The 22502-nt window shown below is 32.8% G+C and overlaps 1 long non-coding RNA gene across 1 annotated transcript in view; it reads right to left on the bottom strand.

Annotated features, from left to right (window-relative positions):
- Window positions 1-16988, bottom strand: part of LOC140636241 (uncharacterized) — a 33616-nt gene extending 16628 nt beyond the window's left edge. The window contains exon 1 of the long non-coding RNA XR_012033539.1: window positions 16786-16988. This is a non-coding gene — a long non-coding RNA (uncharacterized lncRNA). The remainder of the gene's footprint in view (window positions 1-16785) is intronic.
- Window positions 16989-22502: the final 5514 nt, after the last annotated feature.

The raw sequence follows: 22502 nt of genomic DNA, 5'->3' as shown, positions 1-22502 counted from the left end.
GCATAAAAATATAGGAATGGATGCCTACACAACTAAACATACTGTCTTTCAGGAATAGAATTCAACTCCACTTTAAAACAACAAGATCCCTTTAAGTCTGCTCTTTTCAAGGATTAGAAACACCGTTTGTCTTTCCTTAAATTCAGAGAATTATTTTAAGATTGAACAAAGCAGCAATAGCAGCTCATAAAGAATCACCCTTAATGCTCCTCCTTCTCTGTGTTCATTCTAATACATTCAGCTGGCCAACCTGTACTTGACTTATGTTTGGTCCATCCCTACATTCTTAAATCCAAATGTCTTGGAATAAGACTCTGCCAAGGCCTGGCCTACACCATCTGCTCTAACTGACTGCCAGGATTCCCGGCTGCCCTGACAAGCCTGGAGAGACACCCTGTTTTTTGTCTCTCCTGTGAATATTTGAGGTTTCCAAATAAGTGACTCTCAGATAAGTGAAATAGTAGAGTGTCTCAATCATAAACATTATTATTTCTATCCCATTGATACTCGAGGTGATTTCCTCTATGAAAATCCCCAACATCTAAAATATGATACTTTGTTTTAGGTGACAATATTGGCAATAAATATTAACAAGCAACCATATAGAGAGTGGACCAACATAATGATAGTTCTTGTAACTATATTTGAGAAGCATTGTCTAAAGAAACCAACAAGTGTGTCCTGGAAAACAAAATATTAATAACATGCTAGTGGTGTCTTAACCTTAAAATGAGAAACACAACTATACACAAGGAATGAGAAATTTTTGTTTAAAAATGACATTCTGTCACTGAACATTCATCAATAAAGAACTCTAACCCTCAGCAAATGCTTACAAAACTCCAAGCACTTAACTATTCTCTGGAGTTGGAGTATCTATCCTCAATATCCTCAGGGTCTGGTGTTTAAAATATAAACATGGTGGTTCTGTAAATTGGTTGATTCATAATATGATCCTACAAAGCATTGAAGGAAATATGTGTGGAGTAAATATTTGCATGTAAACTATTTCATATCACATTTATTTTATTTTATCTTATTTTCCATATTTGTGAGAGATACTGCTGATCATATCAGTCTGCGTTCTGGCCATTTGTGCAAATTGTTCATCTTCCAAGCTATTTTTAAAACCTGAATAATTCCGAAGATATTAAATTCTAAATAATAACAGATTAATATGTTTTCTAATAATTCTAAATAAGGGAACTTTAAACCCATTTCTTATTTTTATATTTATCAACATTTTGGAGGTTGAATTTGTGGATTAAAGAAGAATATTTCATTTTTGTTGTCAGTTCTCCTTCTTAAATTTGAGCCACTTTTATAACTTGAAATTTTTTAAAAGAATGCCATTAGAGTGATTCTTGCTTTGAGAAATTATATTTACAAGATATGTTCATCCTGACTGCTATGGGATTTATTCATTATAAATAACACATGACAAGACTGTCTGCTGATTATATTTAAAGCACTCAAGAACTTACAAATACGTTTTTCTTTAAAACAATATATAATCCATCATACTTTAACTGCATTTAGAGAAGCTGTGGAATCAGATTACCCACAGCAAAAAAAAAAAAAAGCCAATATAATTGATAAATATTAGTTGTTTACTCTAGAATAAATAATATTTCAATGATCATTTGGCATTTTTGTTTATTATTTGCTTATGGTGAAATGTTAAGCAATTTTAGCAAATATTTGCAAAGGTGAAGTTTTAGAAAACACACACTAAAGGAATATAAAATTATGCTGAAATTGGAAGGTCTCTCTGTCTCTCCCTTTCTTGTGAATACACACACACACATAGACACACATTAATATACAAACATATCTATAACCACAACATATATGTGAAATATGGGTATTTTTCCTGATATCAACTATAGAAAGGGGAGAGAAAAGTAGCTGAGTAAAATAAAAACAATACCTACCTGTAATGACCAGCAAAGAAGATTAGGGATATGAATGCTATCCAGAAAATTAACCAAATTAGAAACTTTGCTCTTCATATCTAATGTATCACTTAATTTTCCACTGTTAAGAAACCATAGATTATTTAATAGGCAATATTCGTCAACTTGTGAAAGTGCAAACAATGTCTGTATATCTTCATTTCCTTTTCTACTTGATAAGTTTGGGAGAGTGGAGTGAGAGACCCAAAGATGAAAATATATAAGGATGTTCAAAGATATTAAGAACATTATGGGGAGACTATCAAAAGATATATATTAAGAGTGTATACAGTAAGCTAGAGTTCATACTACACAGCAATTATATGAGAGAAATATGGTAGGTGGAATTCATACTTATGACTAGTGGGTTATTGACTTTCTCCACCAAAGAAAAAAACGTTTATTGCTCTGAGTGTAAAAATATTTACAATAGTTTGTAACTATTTGAATCAAAGGAGTCATAGTACTAACAGTTATGAAGAATATATGTATGCTTTTTAAATATAACACAAATGATTGTTCAATGTATTTGATTTCAGCTTTTTGTGTCCCAAACTATTTCATAAAAGATTTCATTTACATTATCAGAGAAATCATCTCAGATGAAAAGTCTAAAACTAATTTACCAATTGCTAAATGTGCTATAAATTGTCACTTAATAGTAAATATTAAATTGCCACAAGCCTGCTTTTTATTTTAAAACCCAATTTTATGCAGTATACAATTGAAATCTAAACTTTTCTTCTCCTGTCCAACCAAAAACAAGCCAACCAAAAATGCCTTCCTACTTACTCATTCACTTATTCATTCTTCAAATATGTATTGATTGGACATGAGTTTTATGACAAATCCACTTATCTTTAAGTGTGAATTATGTGCCATTCATACTTACTAAACGAAAACCACCAAGTGGGCATCAGTTCTCTCTATTTCTGTAAAAGCAAAATTTATTACTTGTCTGAAGTAGTGAATGCTGTGCAATCTTCATTTTCCAATTTACTAACTCAGAGTTTTTTAAGTTATTCTCATTTCCCATTATGTAACTAGTATCTTATGGGCAGGAAAATGGAATTTTAGTTTCTGTGTTACAAATATGAAGACCCACAATTGTATCTGATATCAAGGATTACCCAACACCAGATATAAAAGACTGGACTTGGGGCACCTGGGTGGCTCAGTGGTTGAGCATATCTGCCTTTGGCTCAAGTCATGATCCCAGAGATCTGGGATTAAGTCACACATCAGACTCCCTGCAGAGAGCCTGCTTTTCCCTCTGCCTGCCTCTGTGTGTGTGTGTCTCTCATGAATAAATACATAAAATATTTAAATAAATAAATAAATAAAAGACTGAATGTCACAGAATAACTGGACATTGCTTGTGGTTGTCCTTTAGAAGGGATGATTGTGACTAATGAAACATTGATTTTAGCGTAATTAATGTGTTATATTTTATATTTTAAACATCTGCCTTCGGCTTAGATTATGATCCCAGGGTCCTGGGATTGAGCCTGGCATCTGACTCCACAGGGAGCCTGCTTCTCCCTCTCCCTCTACCTGGCCCTCTCCCTGCCCTCTTCTTGCCCTTTCTCACGCTGTCAAAATATATAAATCAAATCCTTAAAAAAAAAAAAAAGTTTGTGCTAATATTTTCAAAGTAAAAGGAATAAATTTTTAAAGAAGGGAAGGTTTTGTATCAGCTTACAATGATATAAATGCCATTTGGAGAGTTACTTTTACAGACAAATGATAAGTAATTGGTAGATATACATTTTCTATCACTTCAGTGACTTTAACAAAAGTAATTTTTCCTGTTCTTTTGATATAAAACATTTTTGGCAAAAGAAATTAAAAATGATAAAATTATAGTAGATACAAAATACAATCAAAAGGCTCAATAAGCAGTTATTTTGCTATAAAAATTAAGATTTCAGGTTAGTTGACAGATTGTTGCACCAAGATAACAATCCATGTGAGTCTATATGGGTATTTAAATATCACATGTAGTAGATATCACATGTGTATTATATCAATAAAATTTTAATAGGTTATTTTTTATCCATATTGAGAAGATTATTAGAGCTTGCTCTTTGAAGTACTAATAACTACATGTTTTTATTTGGGATAACTTCTCATTCCTTGTAAAAAAGAAAAGGAAATTTAATTGTGACTTATGCTTGTGTAGTCCACTATCTGGATGTATCACAGTTTGTTACCCAATCACCAGTTAGACAATTTTTTTTTTAATTTTCAGCAATTATAAATAAAGCTACAATAAACATTTTCATACAGGGTTTTATATGAACAAAATTTTATTTTTAATAATACAGTCGACATCAGTTTAACTTTATAGGAAATTGCCAAGCTTTTTTCTAGAGAGACCATACCATTTTGCATTCCTACTGTTAATGAATGAAAGTTCAAGTAGGTGAGCTTCTATGTCAATGTTTGGTATTTTATTTTTAAAAATTTATTTTAACTCTGGCTTTCCTTTATAAAACACTGTCTAGTGAAAATAATGCGGCCTAACTTGTGGATTTGGTTTCTTCTTTCAAAGCATATCTTTGGGGATCCCTGGGTGGCGCAGCGGTTCAGCGCCTGCCTTTGGCCCAGGGCGCGATCCTGGAGACCCGGGATCGAATCCCACGTCGGGCTCCCAGTGCATGGAGCCTGCTTCTCCCTCGGCCTGTGTCTCTGCCTCTCTCTCTCTCTCTCTGTGACTATCATAAATAAAAATTAAGAAAAAATTAAAAAAAAATAAACTGCAAAGCGTATCTTTGCCACAAACTATGTAATAAGGTACATGATCTCTCTTTTCTTAAAAAAATAATATTTATCTTACTATTAATAATAAATATATTTAATTATAATATAATGATTGTCTTATAGCATAGATGATAATATCTTTGAACAGTGCACACTTATTTTCTAAAATATAGAAGTTATATATCTATTTTACTTTTGAGGTTTTGAGGTTTTTTTTCTTTTAATTGTTATATGATCTCTTAAGAAATGCAAGGGAAACTTGTTCAGGAAAACTTGCATTTGGTCTTCACATACAGTGATTGGAAGGCAAGCATAAACAGCATATATTTATTTATTTATTACTTTTTTAAGATTTTATTTATTTATTCATGAGAGAGAGAGAAGGCAGAGATATAGGCAGAAGGAGAAACAGGATCTCGCAGGAAGCCTGATATGGGACTTGACCCCAAGACCCCAAGATCATGCCCTGAGCCGAAGGCAGACGCTCAACCACTGAGCCACCCAGGCATCCCAAGTGCATTGATTTAAAACATGTTATTAAAAACATTACTAGAAAAAAAAATAAAAATAAAAATAAAAAATGAAGACATTACTAGATTAATCCTGATAATCCAAATATGCATACAAGTACTGGATTTGAGTTTGTATGCAAATATAAATATAATACTTATATACACATTTAAACTTTTTATTTCTATTTTAATAATGACAATGATAAAGAGTTTTTCTTTAGGCTTTTTGCACTTAAATGCATCATTCATTGACTTCTAGCTAATAATATTGAAAATATACTGGTTGTGAAATAAAAAAATATTACAAACTATGTGTTGTACTTAAGAACTATATGTGTATATGCATCTCAAAGCATAATCTATATATAGAAAATGTCCTAGTTGCATGTAATTGGATCATATTCTACAAATAGGAGACTATGGGTTGGAAGACTATATTTCAAAAGCTAATTGCTATTGTCCACATGAATTCAATCAATAATTAAATGTAATAAAATGTAAGTTTCTTTACTCCTAATTTTAAAAATTATCAATAATTTTAGAGCTGTTAAATTGCATATACAGCTATAATGTGAAAGTAAACAGCTATAAGTGAGCACACAGCTAAATGCAATAGTGTATTTTTAAAAAGGTACACTTAAATTTGCTGGTAAGTTTTATAACCCACTATCATTTTATAGTTATGCAAACTAATAGAAAAGCATTCATATCTCATGCTTCAGCACTTGAAGAATTATTGGTGTAAAATAAAATAATTACTTACAATTTTTATATTGCATTCACAGAATTACTTTTATAGACATAAACAGCACAATTAAGTTTTAATTACTGGTACAAGTAAAATGATTACTTGTTCAGTTTTGCAAAATTACTTTAAAATATTTGTTTTTAAGACCCTCTTTCACAAAAGTAAAATATTTATAAGCAAGGAAAAATTACATGTTGCAATACTTTTTCTTTGTAGGTTTCTTATAAATAAGTTCCATGGCATTAATACTATAATACTTTTTTATATTGATTTAACTTAATTTAATTTAGTCCACTAATTATTTAAGCCTGTCCATAAACCTTTTTTAGGTGAGGGATTTTTTTTACATTTTTAAGTTTTAATTTCAGTATAGTTAGCATACAGTGTTATTTTAGTTTCAGGTGTACAATATAGTGATTCAGCAGTCCTGTACATTACTCAGTATTCATCATGATAAGTGTACTCCTTAATCCCCATCACCTATTTCACCCACCCCCCCTCTATTATCAGTTTGTTCTCTATAGTTGAATCTGTTTCTTATTTTGTCTCTTTTCTTTTTTCTTCTTTTTTTCTTTTTCTTTTCTTTTCTTTTCTTTCTTTTCTTTTTTCTCCTTTTCTTCTTTTCTTTTCTTTTCCTTCTTTGTTTTGTTTCTTAAATTCCACATATGAGTGAAATCATATGGTATTTGGTCTTTCTCTGACTGACTTATTTTGCTCAGCATTATGCTTTCTAGCTCCATCCGTGTCATTGCAAATGTAGATTTCATTCTATTTTATGACTGAAAGATATTCCTCTATTTATGCCACCTCATTATCTATTCATCTACTAATGGACACTTGAGCTGCTTCCATAATTTGACTATTATAAATAATCCTGCAATAAACATATGGCTGCAGGTACCCCTTTGAATTAGTGTTCTGGTATTTTTTGATAAATACCTAGTAGTGCAATTACTGGAGTTGGGTAGTTCTACTTACAACTTTTTGAGGACCTCTATGCTGTTTTCTACAGTGACTGCACCAGTTTTCATTCCCACCAACAGTGTACAAGGGTTCCTTTTTCTCTACATCCTCACCAACACTTGTTTGTTCTTGTTCTTTTGATTTTAGCCATTCTGACAGGCATAAGTTAATATCTCATTGTGGTTTTGATATACATTTGCCTACATCTTTTCATGTGTCTGTTGGCTGTATATGTCTTATTTGGAGAAATGTCTGTTCATGTCTTTTGTTTATCTTTTAATTGGGTTATTTGTGAGGTTTTTTGGTGTTGAGTTGTATAAATTATTTATATATTTTGTACACTAACCTTTTATCAGATATGCCATTTGCAAATAATTTCTCCCATTCAGGTTGCCTTTTAGTTTTGTTGACTGCTTTCTTTGCTGGCAGAAGCTTTTTATTTTTATGTCATCCCAATACTTTATTTTTTGCTTTTATTTCCCTTGCTGGAGGAAACACATCTAGAAAAATGCTGCTATCGTTGAGGTCAGAGACATTACTGCCTGTGCTCTTTCCTAAGACTTTCATGGTTCCAGGTCTCACATTTATGTTTTTAATCCAGTTTCATTCTTTTTCATGTAGTGGGCCCGTTTTCCCAGCACCATGTGTTGAAGAGATTGTCTTCTTTCCTCCTTTGTGGAAGATTAATTGACCATATAATTGTGCATTTATTTTTGGGTGTTCTCTTGATCTATGTGTCTATTTTGATAGCAGCGTCAGTGCCATACTGTTTTGATTACTACAGCTTTGTAATAGAACTTGAAGCCTGGGATTATGATTCCTCCAGTTATTGTTGTTTGTTTGTTTGTTTGTTTCTAGACTGTTTTTGGCTATTCAGCATCTGTTTTTTGGTTCCAGACACATTTTAAGATTGTTTGTTCTGTGAAAAATGCTGTTGGTATTTTGATAGGGATTGCATTAAATCTGTAGATAGACATTTAACAATATTTATTCTTCCAACCCCTGAGCATGGAATGTCTGTCTCTAACCTTTCGAAGAGGCTTAGTTTTCCTGCATTTCATCCCAAATTCCTGTGTAAGATCCTAAAATACACAGCAAAATACTGTATAAAAACTCTTAAAGTTTGTTTTGTTTTGTTTTTGCTTCCTCATTTCACATTCATCGACAATTCACCTCTATCAGAGTTGCTTTTACTTGTCAGAATTTCTGTGCCTGGTTTTCACTAAGATTAGCAAATTATTTCATTAATATTTTTTTAAAGATTTTATTCATTTATTCACGAGACACAGAGAGAGAGAGAGAGAGAGAGAGAGAGAGAGAGGCAGAGACATAGGCAGAGAGAGAAGCAGGCTCCATGCAGGGAGCCAGACGTGGAACTCGATCCGGAGACTCCAGGACCACGCCCTGGGCTGAAGGCAGGCACCAAACCACTGGGCCACCCAGGGATCCCCCATTCATTAATAATTTTTAATTGCTTAAGACATTATTTTTAAAATTCTACTTTTGCTCTTTCAGGGCTTTAGTGATAAAAATATTTTTGATATTTTAAAATCCCATTTGCTTTTAAATAATACCTCTACCTTCAGTCTATTTGTTCTCAATTAGAAAATTCTATGTGAAGAACAATTACTTTGTATATTTCCATTTTTTGAACTTGTCTACATTTTTAATTGTTGTTCAGTGATATTGGATAATATTAATTCTTGATGATTTGAATCTCTTGTTAAATAAATTAGTTAAATAATATATAAGACTTAAAAATACTACAGTGTTTCCTAGATTTTATTATTGAAAATACTCTGACCACATTACTTATGGTGGACTCTACCAGATGTTGAATGCAGTGTTTATCAAATTATTGCTCATCATGGTTTTTGCCATATCTATTTATCACTAATATCTTATTTCTACATGTGATCCAGAAGATTACAACTGTATGCATAGAAATTCAGAGACAAGAATGTAATTGAGCTTCCCTCATTTCTGTAAGCCCAGCATCTGAATAGTTATGTGGGAAGATTAAGTTGAAACAGTTTTGAAGCTCTCATAGACATACCTAACCACCAGTTCTATAATTCAGGTCATAAGAACAAGCGGGAATTTTAAAACATTCCTACAGGAGTCTCCTCCTAAGCAAAAATATCCATGAAATTATAACTTTTATATTCTGATGAGTACACCTAAGTAAGTAGTAAGTATATCAAAATGCTCATGATTTTTCATGTAAAAGTATCTCACGTAATGTAAGGAATACTAACCAAAACAATTGTAAATGGAAAGAATTCATAGAATTTTTATCACCACCTTCTAATTACTTTCATCTTATTGTATTACATCAGTACCAAATAGAGTATAAGTCTATACATTTTGTTAAAATGATCCCTGGGGACATACATATCCTAGCCTTACTATTTTATCAGTAATATTTGCATATAAATATCATAGCCTTATATTTTATGAACCATATTTATCTTTTGATGAAAAGAATTATAACTATTTCTCTTATTCTTTGTATTATTGGGATATAGCATATTGCTAAGTTGTAATAGACATGGAAGATACATTTGCTGAACTGAATTCTAAAATAAATTCAAATTTTAAAAACATAATAAAAATATTTGTAATGCTGGGGTGCCTGAATGGCTCAATCAGTTGAGCATCCAATTATTGACTTTGGTTGAGGTTATGATTTCAGGGTTGTGAGACTGAGCTCTGCATTCCGGCTCTACACTCAGCAGGGAGTTTGCTTTAGGCCCTTTCTCCCTTTCCTTCTACCTCTCCCTCCATTCACACAGGCTTTCTCTCTCTCTTAAAACCAATCAATCTATATATCTTTAAAAACTATTTTTAGGGATCCCTGGGTGGCGCAGCGGTTTAGCGCCTGCCTTTGGCCCAGGGCGCGATCCTGGAGACCCGGGATCGAATCCCACATCGGGCTCCCGGTGCATGGAGCCTGCTTCTCCCTCGGCCTGTGTCTCTGCCTCTCTCTCTCTCTCTCTCTCTCTGTGACTATCATAAATAAATACATTAAAAAATTAAAAAAATAATAATTTGTCTAAAAAAATAAATAAAAAATGAAAACTATTTTTAATACTATAATATGGCACTCCAGTTTGTATATATACATATAATCATATAAACACACTCTATTTTCATTATGTACATGTACTCTTGTAGTACTTTAATTACAATGCAAATTTCCCATCCCACATATTTTTTCTTGTTCACTTTTTTACTTTATATCTATATTTTATGTATTTCCTTTCTTTCCCTTTTTCTTTTTCTTTCATCTCCCTCTCTCCATTTCTTTTCATGATTCCTCAAATATCAGTCCAGGGAGTTCTACAAATCCCTGAGGTATATCTAAGAGATTCTGATATAGTAGGTCTGCAGAAATCCTAAAAGAAATGGAGTTTTGCAAATATCTCCGGTGATTCTAATGCAGATGGTCACTGTACAAAACTTTGGGATACACTGTAGTTCTAAAAGGGAGATGAGTAATTTTTGAAAACTAAATAATATGCTAGTGAATCATTTTGGTAAAGTTTATTATAAGTTTAAAATATTACACCATTAACATAAGAGATCAATAAATAGATAAATTAACATAAATTAGAAATATACTAGTCTCTCACAACTTTGATGTTTAGCTTGTTTTATACAATCGGTAGAGAACTTGGCTGAGAAATATAATGCCTGAAGTAAAATTAATTTAAGAAGACCAATAACATGAGTGAACCTTTAATGTGAGCAACAACATCACTACCAAAAATAGCAAGATAGTAAATACAAAATGATATCAATAATATTTTATATATGTTAAAGGCATAACAGTGGATTCTTCATATCATAATTTTGATTCTGCAGGAGAATGTGTCTTTTTTCTCTGCATAAACTTAAGTTCTGTTTAAATGTGAGAATTGGATATGCTAATTCTCCAAGATTCTCCAAGATGACTTCTGGCCCAGGGAACCTAGGGAATGTGGATTCAAACTTTCCAAGCCTGCCACTATTGTATGTGCCATTGTGATACTATAATTACAACAGCTATTTTTCTATAATCCTATATATATTCTCCTATATTTGGGAGATCATACACACACACACACACCACACACACATAAACATATATGTTATCCTATCTAAGAATATATATATATATATATCAAATCTTCTCCTTTATTTAGTGAAATATGGAAAACTAATAGAGTGATTTAGTAGTGACCAAGATGGCCTTTACATTTTCCTCAGCTTGAGTAATCTTTAGAGAGTTTTTTTTCTTTCTATAATTTTCAACTTCCCTTTTCCTAGAACATTTACTTTAGAAAAATTGCAATTGTAAATTCTTTCTCTGCCCCTTTGAGATGTATTTCTCTCTAAGCCTCTTTGTAGTTTTACAGTCCACACATGTCTTTCTCAAGGACCTGGGAGCCATCCATTTGAAATATAATCATAAAGGAAGAAAGCTTCTTTACCTCCCAGTCTCTGGGAGAAGATAGAACCTTGCTTTGACAAGTATCGATTGGCAAATAGATAACCTACCTAATCTTATACCTATAAATCTCCTCCTGAATATATCCTCTAGAACTTTTCTACTAGCTTATCCTTACTGCTTCTTGTTTTGGGGAATTGAGCTCAAACCCTGTCCCTTATTACAACAGTCTTGAATAAAGTCTCCCTTACCTTTTTAATTCTGTGTAATGCAATTTTTTGACATTAGTATTTACTTCTTTATGTTACAAGAAAATGTACATTACCAAGAAAACCTTAAAATATAAAAAAATAAAAATAAATCAATATGTTGTATTGTACGATATCTAGCTACTCAGTTGCTGTCTAATTAGACTTATAATCACTAATGAATCTCTCATTACAGATAACAGTTGGTATTGATGTATCATTTTAACTTATCTCTGTAGTTTTCGTGTGTCATAATAATCTCTACCAATAGCCTCTTTCGATGTTTGACATTTATATTATCATTACTTCCTACTTCAAACGGGTATGTAAGATATAAAAATGGTGAGATAATTTGTGCTTTTTTGGAAAAGTGTATAATTATTATTATTCTCTAAGCCTCAGTTTTCTGATCTACAAATGTTCTCTTTTTAAAAAAAATCATATATAGAAAGAGAGACAGAGAGAATAGTTGATCCACAATGTTACATTAGTTTCAGGTATACAAAAAAGTAATTCAATAACTCTATACAGTATACTATGCTCACCACAAATATATTATCTGTCATCATGCAACCCTATTACAATAGCATTGGCTATATTCCCTATTTTGTGTCTTTTATTCCCATGACTTATTCATTCCATAACTGGAAACCTGTATCACCCACTCACCTTTGCCCATCCCCCTATCACCCTCCCCTCTGGCAACCATCAGTTTGTTCTCTGTATTTATAGGTCTGATTCTGCTTTTTGTAGTTTATTCATTTGTTGTTAGATTCCACATATAAATGAAATTATATGCTATTTGTCTTTCCTTGTCTGACTTATTTCACTTAGCATAATACTCTCTAGGTCCATCCATGTTATTGTACGTGGCATGATCGCATCCTTTTGTGTTTTTATGGGTATGTAATATTCCATATTATTATTACTATATTATTCTATATATATTTCTCACATCTTCCTTATCTATTCATCTATCAATGGACACTTAGGTTGCTTCCATATCTTGGCTAATATATATAATGCTGCTATTAACATAGGAGTGCATATATCTTTTGAATTTTTGTTTTTATTTTCTTTGGGTAAATACTGAGCATCAGAATTATTGAATCCTATAGTATTTCTATTTTTATTTTTGAGGAACCTCCATACTGTTTTCCATGAATGAAACCATCAACAAAACAAAGTGCCAACCTATTAAATGAGAGAAGATATTTACAAATGATGTGTCCAATAAAGCATTAATATCCAAAATATAAAAGAACTTATTCAACTCAACACCAAATCACAACAAAACAAAAGGCAAATTATCTAATTAAAAATGGGCAGAAGACCTGAATTGACATTTTTCCAAAGAAGACATACAGAAGGCCAACAGATACATGAAAAGATGCTCAGCATCACTAATCAGAGAAATGCAAATCAAAGCCACAATGAGTTATCATTTTACCTTTGTCAAAATGACTAGAATCAAAAAGAAGGAACAACAAATGTTGGCAAAGATCTAGAGAAAAAGGAAACTTCATGCACTCTTGTTGGGGATGTAAATTGGTATAACCACTGTGTAAATGCTCTTTCAAAGGTTGAAGATTGAGGTGATTTATATCATAAACACTTTATATGTTATTTTAAAAATATAATAAGAATATCTTATTAAAAAGTCGTGGCTATTCAAAAAATATATAAAGTTGATTCATTGTATCAAAGGGATATGTATTCATCATGCCCTACTTTTAAAGCATTATCAATTAAATCATTTATCATTTTCATTTTTTATAGACCTGATCATAATATTCCTAACAGAAAGGAAATAATTAGAATTAAAATTACTTGAATTAATATAATTTCTTTCTTAGTATAAATTCTAAGGGTATCATCAATGTATTTGAATAACATTCAGATCATTATAAGACAAAAGCAACCATAAGTTGGCATATAAATCATAATATGATGGCATTAATCATATTATGGGGGAGCAATTAAGTTTCAGTATGTAAAGAAGTGCTCTGGGAAATTTAAATTTCTTTTATAACCTCATTATATTAACATTTAGCAATATAGTTGAAGCACATATTCACAGCTTAGGGCTTCCTTGATCTACTATAAAAATGGTTTAATCTTTGAAAATGGGTTATATAGCCATACTTTTACAAATTTTCCTCATGAGAATGATCTTTTTCCTAACTTGAAAAAAAAAATACCTCCAGTATGTAAAAATAATTAAAACATGCACTTAACAGGCATGCAAAAACTTAACAAAAAAAGCAAAACAACTTTTACTCTTCCTTTTTTTTAAAAGATTTTATTTATTTATTCATGACAGACACATACAGAGAGAGAGAGAGAGGCAGAGACACAGGCAGAGGGAGAAGTAGGCTCCATGTAGGGAGCCTGACGTTGGACTCGATAACAGGTCTCCAGAATCATACCCTGGGCTGAAGGCAGGCACCAACCGCTGGGCCATCAGGGCTGCCCATACTCTTCCTTTCTTAATATATACCAATTCACTTATCTTCTAACTTCCCCCCACATTTTTCATAAGTAGGGCTCAATATTCGCATCCAGTTTATTCTCAAAGTTTCTCATTCTTTTGGCTTTACTTATTGGAATATATGATAAGTCACAGCTATCATATACTACCATACACTGTGTGTGGAAATCCTAAAATATCTGCCCAATAGAAAATTTATTCAAATTCCCATTTAGGCAAAATCCTTAGTCACTAAATATTGAGCCTTTAAAATAAAATCAACTTTCAACTAAAGCAGGGTCTATTGGATTGTTCCTGGATCCTATAATTCTCCAACATCAGGAGACTTCCCAGAAAAGAAGCTGGAAACCAAATAAAAATCCTTGTGCTGTCAGTCTCCGGTAGGAAAGACGAGTCAATGTGACTGTTTATTGGTTTTTTTCCAAAGCAAATGTTTGTTCTAGTAAAATTATAGTCTTTCTTCCCATAAAAATATAACTGCCTTTTATATTCAAAACATTTTAGAAGCTATATTTCGTAATAAAAATGACATTAACAGTAAACAGTTGTTAATATCACATTTATCAGATTTTGTATGTTAAGTTTATCTATTTTAAACTTCTTATATCGAAGAAAATAAATATATATCCTTACTTGTACCTAAAAATATCTTTTTACATTCAACTTCATATATTTACTTTGATTTCCTCATTTTTTAATAATAGGCTCTAACATTTAAAAAAAAAACAATTTCTTACAAATTTGCCTTCCATAAAAGTGCATGGAAGCTTAAAATATTTCCTCCTTTTCCAAATATCCATGTTGAAATGTATATAAAGTATTGGTGCGTATAATTAAAACAGTATAAAATATTGAAAATGATAAAATCAGTATATCTGCTTACTGGATTCATTTCTATAACTTTCAATATAATATAAAATCTTTACAAAATGCAAACTTTAATATATAACATTTGATTCTGTGGCAGTGATTCCAATAATTTATCTGTTACTTATATCATGTGCATTGATAATACTGTAAATTAATAAAAGGAATCTAGGTCATTACCAGGGGGAAAAAAAGAAGGTGCAATGAAGATGAAGTGTGGCCATGATGAGGTGTAGAGACATTGACAAGTTCAATGATTTCTTCCTTGAAAATAAAATTACAAATGATTCAAGAGTGATAAAAATTCAGCATTCTGTTTTGTCCATTGCTAATTTCATTCCTAAATTGTGGGTTGGAATAACCATATTACTAATATGATGGTCATCATTTAATTACATTGGACATACATTTTGATTTTTCTCCATTTAATATAGAAAATTGCTTTGGCTAAAATATGTCCATTTTTTTCTATTTTTAAAGTGTAGCCTCTGTGTTTTAATCCATAATCTCCTAAAGTATTGAATTACGTGGTTTGGCTTTACACTACTTGAAGATTAAGCATTTCCTTTACTTCCTTTTAAATTAACCTTCCATTAGTTTTTGAATGATCTCTCCTTCTTATATTATGGAATAGAATATAAAAAAGGATCTTATCAATTTTGCTATACACTTCAAAATCTTAACTCAATTATATTCACTCTATCTCTTCACATTTCCAGGCTAAATAATCTTAACTTCCCCACTTTTCCTTTTGTATATGTGTAAGTTTCATTCTACTTTAATCATCTTACGTGTCCTTTTGTGAACTCTTTCATCCTTATCTTACCCCAGGGAATGTATCCTAACTAAGACAGTGCTTCATATTGGAAGATTCTATATATAATTATAACATACATTAGTGCTATTAATTTGCATTTATATACCATTTCATTTATGCAAAGTGCTTTCAGTTTATCTTTACAATATTGCTAGGAACTTATTAGCATATGTGCTTGGAAAGAGAAAGTACAAAGAGGTTGAAACTAACCCCAAATCACTAACAGTACATCTAAATTATTTTTGAGACGACAGAAAATGAACCTTTTTGTTTAAAAAAATATTTTAAAAAAGCTAATTTTATTGATAGAAACTTACTAAAAGTCGTTAATTTTCTGGCAATAGAAAGAACAAGTGGACAAAATGACAAATTTGTTACAATATTCTTTTTAAACTAGAAAGACTACTTGTTTAGGGTATATGAGAATGACTTAGAAAAGTATAACTTTGTCGAGTGTAAAATCCTTTAACAAAAGGATAATGAATTTCCAATATTTTAAAAATTAAAAAACACTCAAAATTAATTGAAGTGTCTTGAATCTAGCAAATACCATCAGGAATATAGATTTCTGTTTTAAATCTTAGGAAATAACTCCCCTTCATTTTTATGTGCATTAGAGGAGCCTGTTCTGATTATTTGAATTACACAATTCTGTTTTAGACTTTTGGCTTAATGGAGATTTACCATATTAATCCCTAGACTTTCTTTCTCTCAGATTAGGTGTAATGTCTGAAATTAAGGTCCAATATTATGTACAGTCTTGACTGGTGAAATTGTTCCTCAAATGACCTAACCAAAAGCTTAATGTCTTCTCTCTGCTCCTGTGTATAATATCCCCTAGACCAAACAACAATAACCACTTCATCATCAAATAGACCAGCTAAAATCTCTGCTTATAATTAAGTAGCAAGCTTCAGTTCCATGCCGACCCACAGAATAGTTTAAACAAGTCCAACACATCCTCCTTTGGGAATCAGGAGACACCTTACCCTCTTGTGAGTCTGCTTCCCACAGCCCCTGGTTCTTCATTATGTTCCAGATTGCCACACTTGTGTGGTCCTGCCTGGAGTGCAGTGTCCTCCTTTCCTGAGCTGTGAGTGTATGTGACTCATAAACCTCTGTGTATCTTATCTATCCAATGTCAGATATCATGTTTCTGGCCATTTCTATAATCCCAGAGTGGGCATCACTCCTTCCCTGAAGGGGTGTATAGGAGGAAGTAATAATGACAATTCTTGCATCACTGGACACAGTGTCCACCAATGAAAGATAGCCAAAAGGAGTATTTCATATGTTAGTATGCTTATATGTCACAGTGATTTAAAAAAAACTGTGAAGTGTGTGCATTTACAAATAAGCATAGAGGTTTTCCAAGAATCTCCTTCTTTCTTTCTTTCTTTTCTTTTTTTTTTAATCTACAGTCCTCTAGGGAAGCAGTGTTTGAAAATCAATTTCTTACAATAAAATCAGATTCTTAGGGCATTTCCTGGTTTTCCACAGTATCCAAATTTCAATATTCATAAGAACCTTTGTGAAAAGTGGCTAATTTTAGTTTGGCATGCAGAAATACTACAAGGAGAAAGCAAAGATTATTCCCGAAGTAGAAACAAGAAAAGGCTATTCATAAGTACTAAACTTATTGCGAAGATTCTTTGTGGCAAAAGAAATAGAGCATTTTCTCAATCTTTGCAATAATTAAAGGGACAGATATTATTTCCTCATTTAAAACATAGAGAATAGCTGATTTAAAAAATATATTTATTTATTTGACAGCACACAAGCAGGGAAAAGGGAATCAGGCTCCCTGCTGAGCTAGGAGCCTGATGTGGGACTTGATCTCAGGCCCCTGGGATCATGACCTGAACTGAAGGCAGATACTTAACCAGCTGAACCACCGAGGTGCCCTAGAAGAGCTGATTCTGAGAAGATGTCTCCTTCTCAAAATTTTACTGTTAGTGAACACCAGTACCCTTTTCTGTTTATTTAATAAATCCACATTTATTTTTTATTATGCTAGAAAAAGCAAAAATCACAAAAAAAGAAAGAGAGAGAGAGAGAGAAGAAAGGAGGGAGGGAGGGAGGGAGGGAGGGAGAACACAGATTAGGGAAAATCAGTTTTGTTCCTTTTTTAAAAATAGGAATAGCTTACACTATGAATATAGGGTAATTCTAGTACAATTTTTAAAATGAATCTTCCACTCAATACCCCCAAACAAAAAAGCCAGTCAAGAAATGGGCAGAAGATATGAGTAGACATTTCTCCAAAGAAGACATACAAATGGCTAACAGATATATGAAAAAATGCTCAATCACTCATTACCAGGGAAATACAAATCAAAACCACAATGAGATACCACTTCACACTGGTCAGAATGACTAAATACAGAAAATAACAGATGTTGGTGAGGATGGGGAGAAAGGGGAACCCTCTTATTCTTCTGATGGGAATACAAACTGCTGAATACACTATAGAACATGATATTGAGGTTCCTCAAAAAGTTAAAAATAGGGCTACCCTACAACCCAACAATTGTACTACTAAGTATTTATCCTAAGGATACCAAAATAGTGATTCAGAAGGGCACATGCACCCCAATGTTTATAGCAGCCAAGTCCAAACTATGGAAGGAAAGCAGATGTCCATCAACTGACGAATGAATGAAGAAGATGTGTGTATGTGTACACATACACACACACACACACACACACACACACACACTGGAATATTACTCAGCCATCAAAAAGAATGAAATCTTGCCATTTGCAATAACATAAATGGGTCTGAAAAGTATTATTGAAGTGAAATTAGTCAGTCAGATAAAGGCAAATAGCATATGATTTCATTAATATATGGAATTTAAGAAACAAAATTGATGAGTATAGTAGAAGGGAAAGAAAAAATAAAATAAGATAAAAATGGAGGGGAAGGCAAACTATAAGTGACTCTTAACTGTAGGGAACATAGGAGGGTTATTGGTGGGGAGGTTGGTGGGGGGAAAGGGTTATTAGGTGATGGGCATTGAGGAAAACACTGGATATGATGAGCATGTTATATGCAACTGAATAATCACTAAAATCTATCCTTACTACTAATACACTATTTGTTAACTAACTTGAATATAAATAAAATCTAAAAATTGTGAAAAAAAAAAGATGTTAAAGATTGCTAAAAAGCTAACAAAAAATAATGTATCCTTGGTTTTCCTTTCAATATAGTTACCATGGGGACTAGTGGTCTTCCTTATCTCTTTCTCATCATTTATTATTTCTTGAAAAATATATGAGAGGGACACCTGAGTGGAGGGGACAGAGCGGCCAATGCTGCCCGGTGTCCCGGGACAGGAGGGGACAGCGAGGGTGACACTGACCGCTGTCCTTGGAGAGGAGGAGACAGTGTCAGACACTGACCAGTGTCCCCAGAGAGGAGGGTACAGTGCAGCCGACACTGCCCGGGGTCCAGGGAGATGGTGGCAGGTGTCCTGGGAGGGGAGGTAACAGCATCGTCTACACTGCTCGGGGTTCTGGGAGATGAGGGGACAGCGCGGCTGACACTATACAGTGTCCTGTGACAGGAGGTGACAGCGCACCCGACAGTGTCCGGTGTCCCGGGAAAGGAGGGCACAGCACATCTGACAATGACTGGTGTCCCTAGAGAGGAGGGGACAGCCTGCCCAGCACTGCCTGGGGCTCCAGGAGAGGAGGGGACAGCCTGCCCAACACTGCCTGGTATCCTGGGAGAAGAGGGGACTGCACTGTTGACACTACCCAGTGTTCCACGAAAGGAGGAGACAGCATGGACCACACTGTCTGGTGTCCCTTGAGCCTTTAGCTCAGGTCATGATCCCAGGGTCCTGGAATTGAGCCCCACATTGGGCTCTCCGCAGTGTGCCTCCTTTTCCCTCTGCCTGTGTCTCTGCCTCTCTCTGTGTGTCTCTCATGAATAAATAGATAAAATCTTTTTTTTTTAATATGAGAAATGCTGCATAAAGAAAAAGCAAATATATGTCTAGAAATGAAATTAGGCATATAAAGTATCCAAACCACCAACTTCTAAAGCCATTGAAAATGCCCATAAGTCCTCTTTTGATATCTTCATCTTCTCATTCTTTTCTAATTAAAATTTATGTTTTAGATACCAGCATTCAAGACAAAGGTAAAAATCTAGTTTATAGTCACAATTTCAGTTTAAATTTGTTATTTAACTTTTTTAAAAAATTTTTTACATTGGAAGTCTTATCAATGATATAAGATCCATAATCATTTATGGAGTAGTCTGAAGAAACTTTAGAAACATAGTCTGCTTAAAATTATTTATATTGAAAATGAATTCCTAGTTCTAAGTAATACACTGACTTATAGTTTTATTTTTATAGATAGGAAAGAGAAAGATTGATGCTTTATTTTTAAAAATATAAAAGAAAGTTGCAAGTATTGAAATACAATTCATTTGGATTGTTATGTTCGGCAATATTTTTATTTCTTAAGATAAAAAAGCATGATGCTGTTTTCAAAAATTTTCACAATCATTGACTATTTCTTAGTTAAGATCTCCTTTGCCCTGCAACCTGTAAAGTATTTCACTACTTCATTTGGCTTTAAGAGAGAGAGAGTAATTATAAATTTGTTTTCAAATTGGGGAATAGAAATCAATATATAAATACTAATTTTTCCTGCTGTTATTTATTTTAAAAATCTTAAATTTGGAAAATCTTACATGCATCTTCAATATATGTATGACTGTTAAGGAAAGTACAGTGCTTTTATTGAGATAGAAACTACTTAGCAAGTATACTTTTTAAAATGTTTTATTTATTCATGAGAGATACAGAGAGGCAGAGACACAGGCAGATGGAGAAGCAAGCTCCACACAGAGAGTGGGATGCGGGACCCAGGGATCATGCCCTGAGCCAAAGGCAGATGCTCAAACACTGAGCCACCCAGGCGTCCCTTAGCAAGTATACTTTATAGAAAAATAATAGATCTTTTTGTGATTGTCCCTACAATTGAGTATCTCACACTTCTCTGATCATAAAAATTTATCTGGTGAACTTGTTACAAATAAGGAAGTACCCTCAATCTTCACCTTCAGTAGGCCTGGTGTAGGGTCTACAAACCTGTACTGATAGGGATTTTCTTTGTACTAAATGAGAATAATTAGCAATGACTATTTATGTATTAAAATTTAAAACTATAAAAATCCTAAAGCCACTACAAGTCTTATTATAGGAAGTTTGTATTTTAGAGGTTCTTTAATTTTGGGTAATTATATCCTTTGTCAGAATTATCAACAATTACTGATGGTTTAGTCAATCATGAAAGACTTATCATTTCTAAAAGTCAAAGTCTTTAAAATTTAAGAGGAATGCTTCTCATTTGTAACATTACGTTGCCTTATGTATTCAGCTCCTGAGAAGCAATTTGAATTTAACTTTTCATTCTAATACTTTCCAAACCTGTAACGTTTGCGTAAGTTGCTTGCAATTTAGCTTTACTTGAGTATCGTTGTTCTGTTCTTAATTTAATATTAACATTATTTTTTAGACTCCATTTCCTATAAAAAAATCTGTGAAATCATAGATGTCTTAGTTCCTTTTTAGGTTGCTTTAACAAAAATACCATAAACTAGGTGCCTTAAACAATATTTATTTCTCTTATCATCGGAGGCTGGGAAGTTCAAGATCAAGATGACAGCTGACTTGTTTGATGAGAGCCCATTTCCTGCTGTATAGACGGTTGTCCTCTCTGTTACATAATAGAAAGGGTGAAGAAAGACTCTGGAATATATTTTATAAGGACACTAATCCCATTCATGAGGCCTCTAGCCTTGTAATTTATCCCTCCTAAAGGGCTTACCTCTAAATACTATCAACTAGAGATTTGATATCCATATATAAATTTTAGAGGGAAACAGACGTTCAGTCTATAGCACAAATATGATTATTTTGTTATATTTTCTAATTAAATAAATGCAGAATTAGGAAAAAAATAAGATAATCATCTGAAAAAAACTAACATTTCTTAATTTTAATCATTTGCATGTATACAACTCTTACAAAAATATTGCTCTGGGAAAAAAAAGATCAATCACAATACAAATGCTTTGGTAAACTAGTGGCAGTGCAACTGACATTTTGATGGGGCTTCATGATGAAATTGGGACAATACATTCTAGTAGATGAACTCTTCAAATAAAACAATTTTATTTAATTTTTAATAGAACAGGCAAGATAAATAAAGGTAATAAATTCAGAATAGTTTGGTATTTGTTGGAGTCTGTATGCTAATTTCCCAATAGTGGTATAAAAAAAACAATATGAACTTACTGACTTACTAAAATTTGTTATTTTACAGTTCAAGATGACAGAAATCCAAAATGCATTTTACAGGCTATGATCAGTGTTGACAGAGCTGTGTTCCTTCTAGAGGCTCTGAAGAGGAAGTCCATTTCCTTGCCTTTTCTATCTTCTAGAGGCTGCCCGAATTCATTGACCCATGGTTCTTTCTTCCATCTTTAAGTGCACTTTTCCAGTCTCTGTTTCTGTTGTAGTATTTTCTCAGTCTATGACCCTCCAGTTCTTGTGATTATATTGGGCCCACCTAGATAATTCAGGATAATTTTCCCATCTCCAAATCTTTCACTTAATCATATCTACAAAATCTCTTTTCTATGTAAGGTAACACATTTACAAGTTCTAGAGTAGGAAAC

The sequence above is a fragment of the Canis lupus genome, chromosome 7, assembly GCF_048164855.1.
Source record: "Canis lupus baileyi chromosome 7, mCanLup2.hap1, whole genome shotgun sequence".
Lineage (NCBI taxonomy): Eukaryota > Metazoa > Chordata > Mammalia > Carnivora > Canidae > Canis > Canis lupus.
Note: the sequence above shows the minus strand (reverse complement) of the source record. Positions and strands in the feature narration are given on the sequence as shown.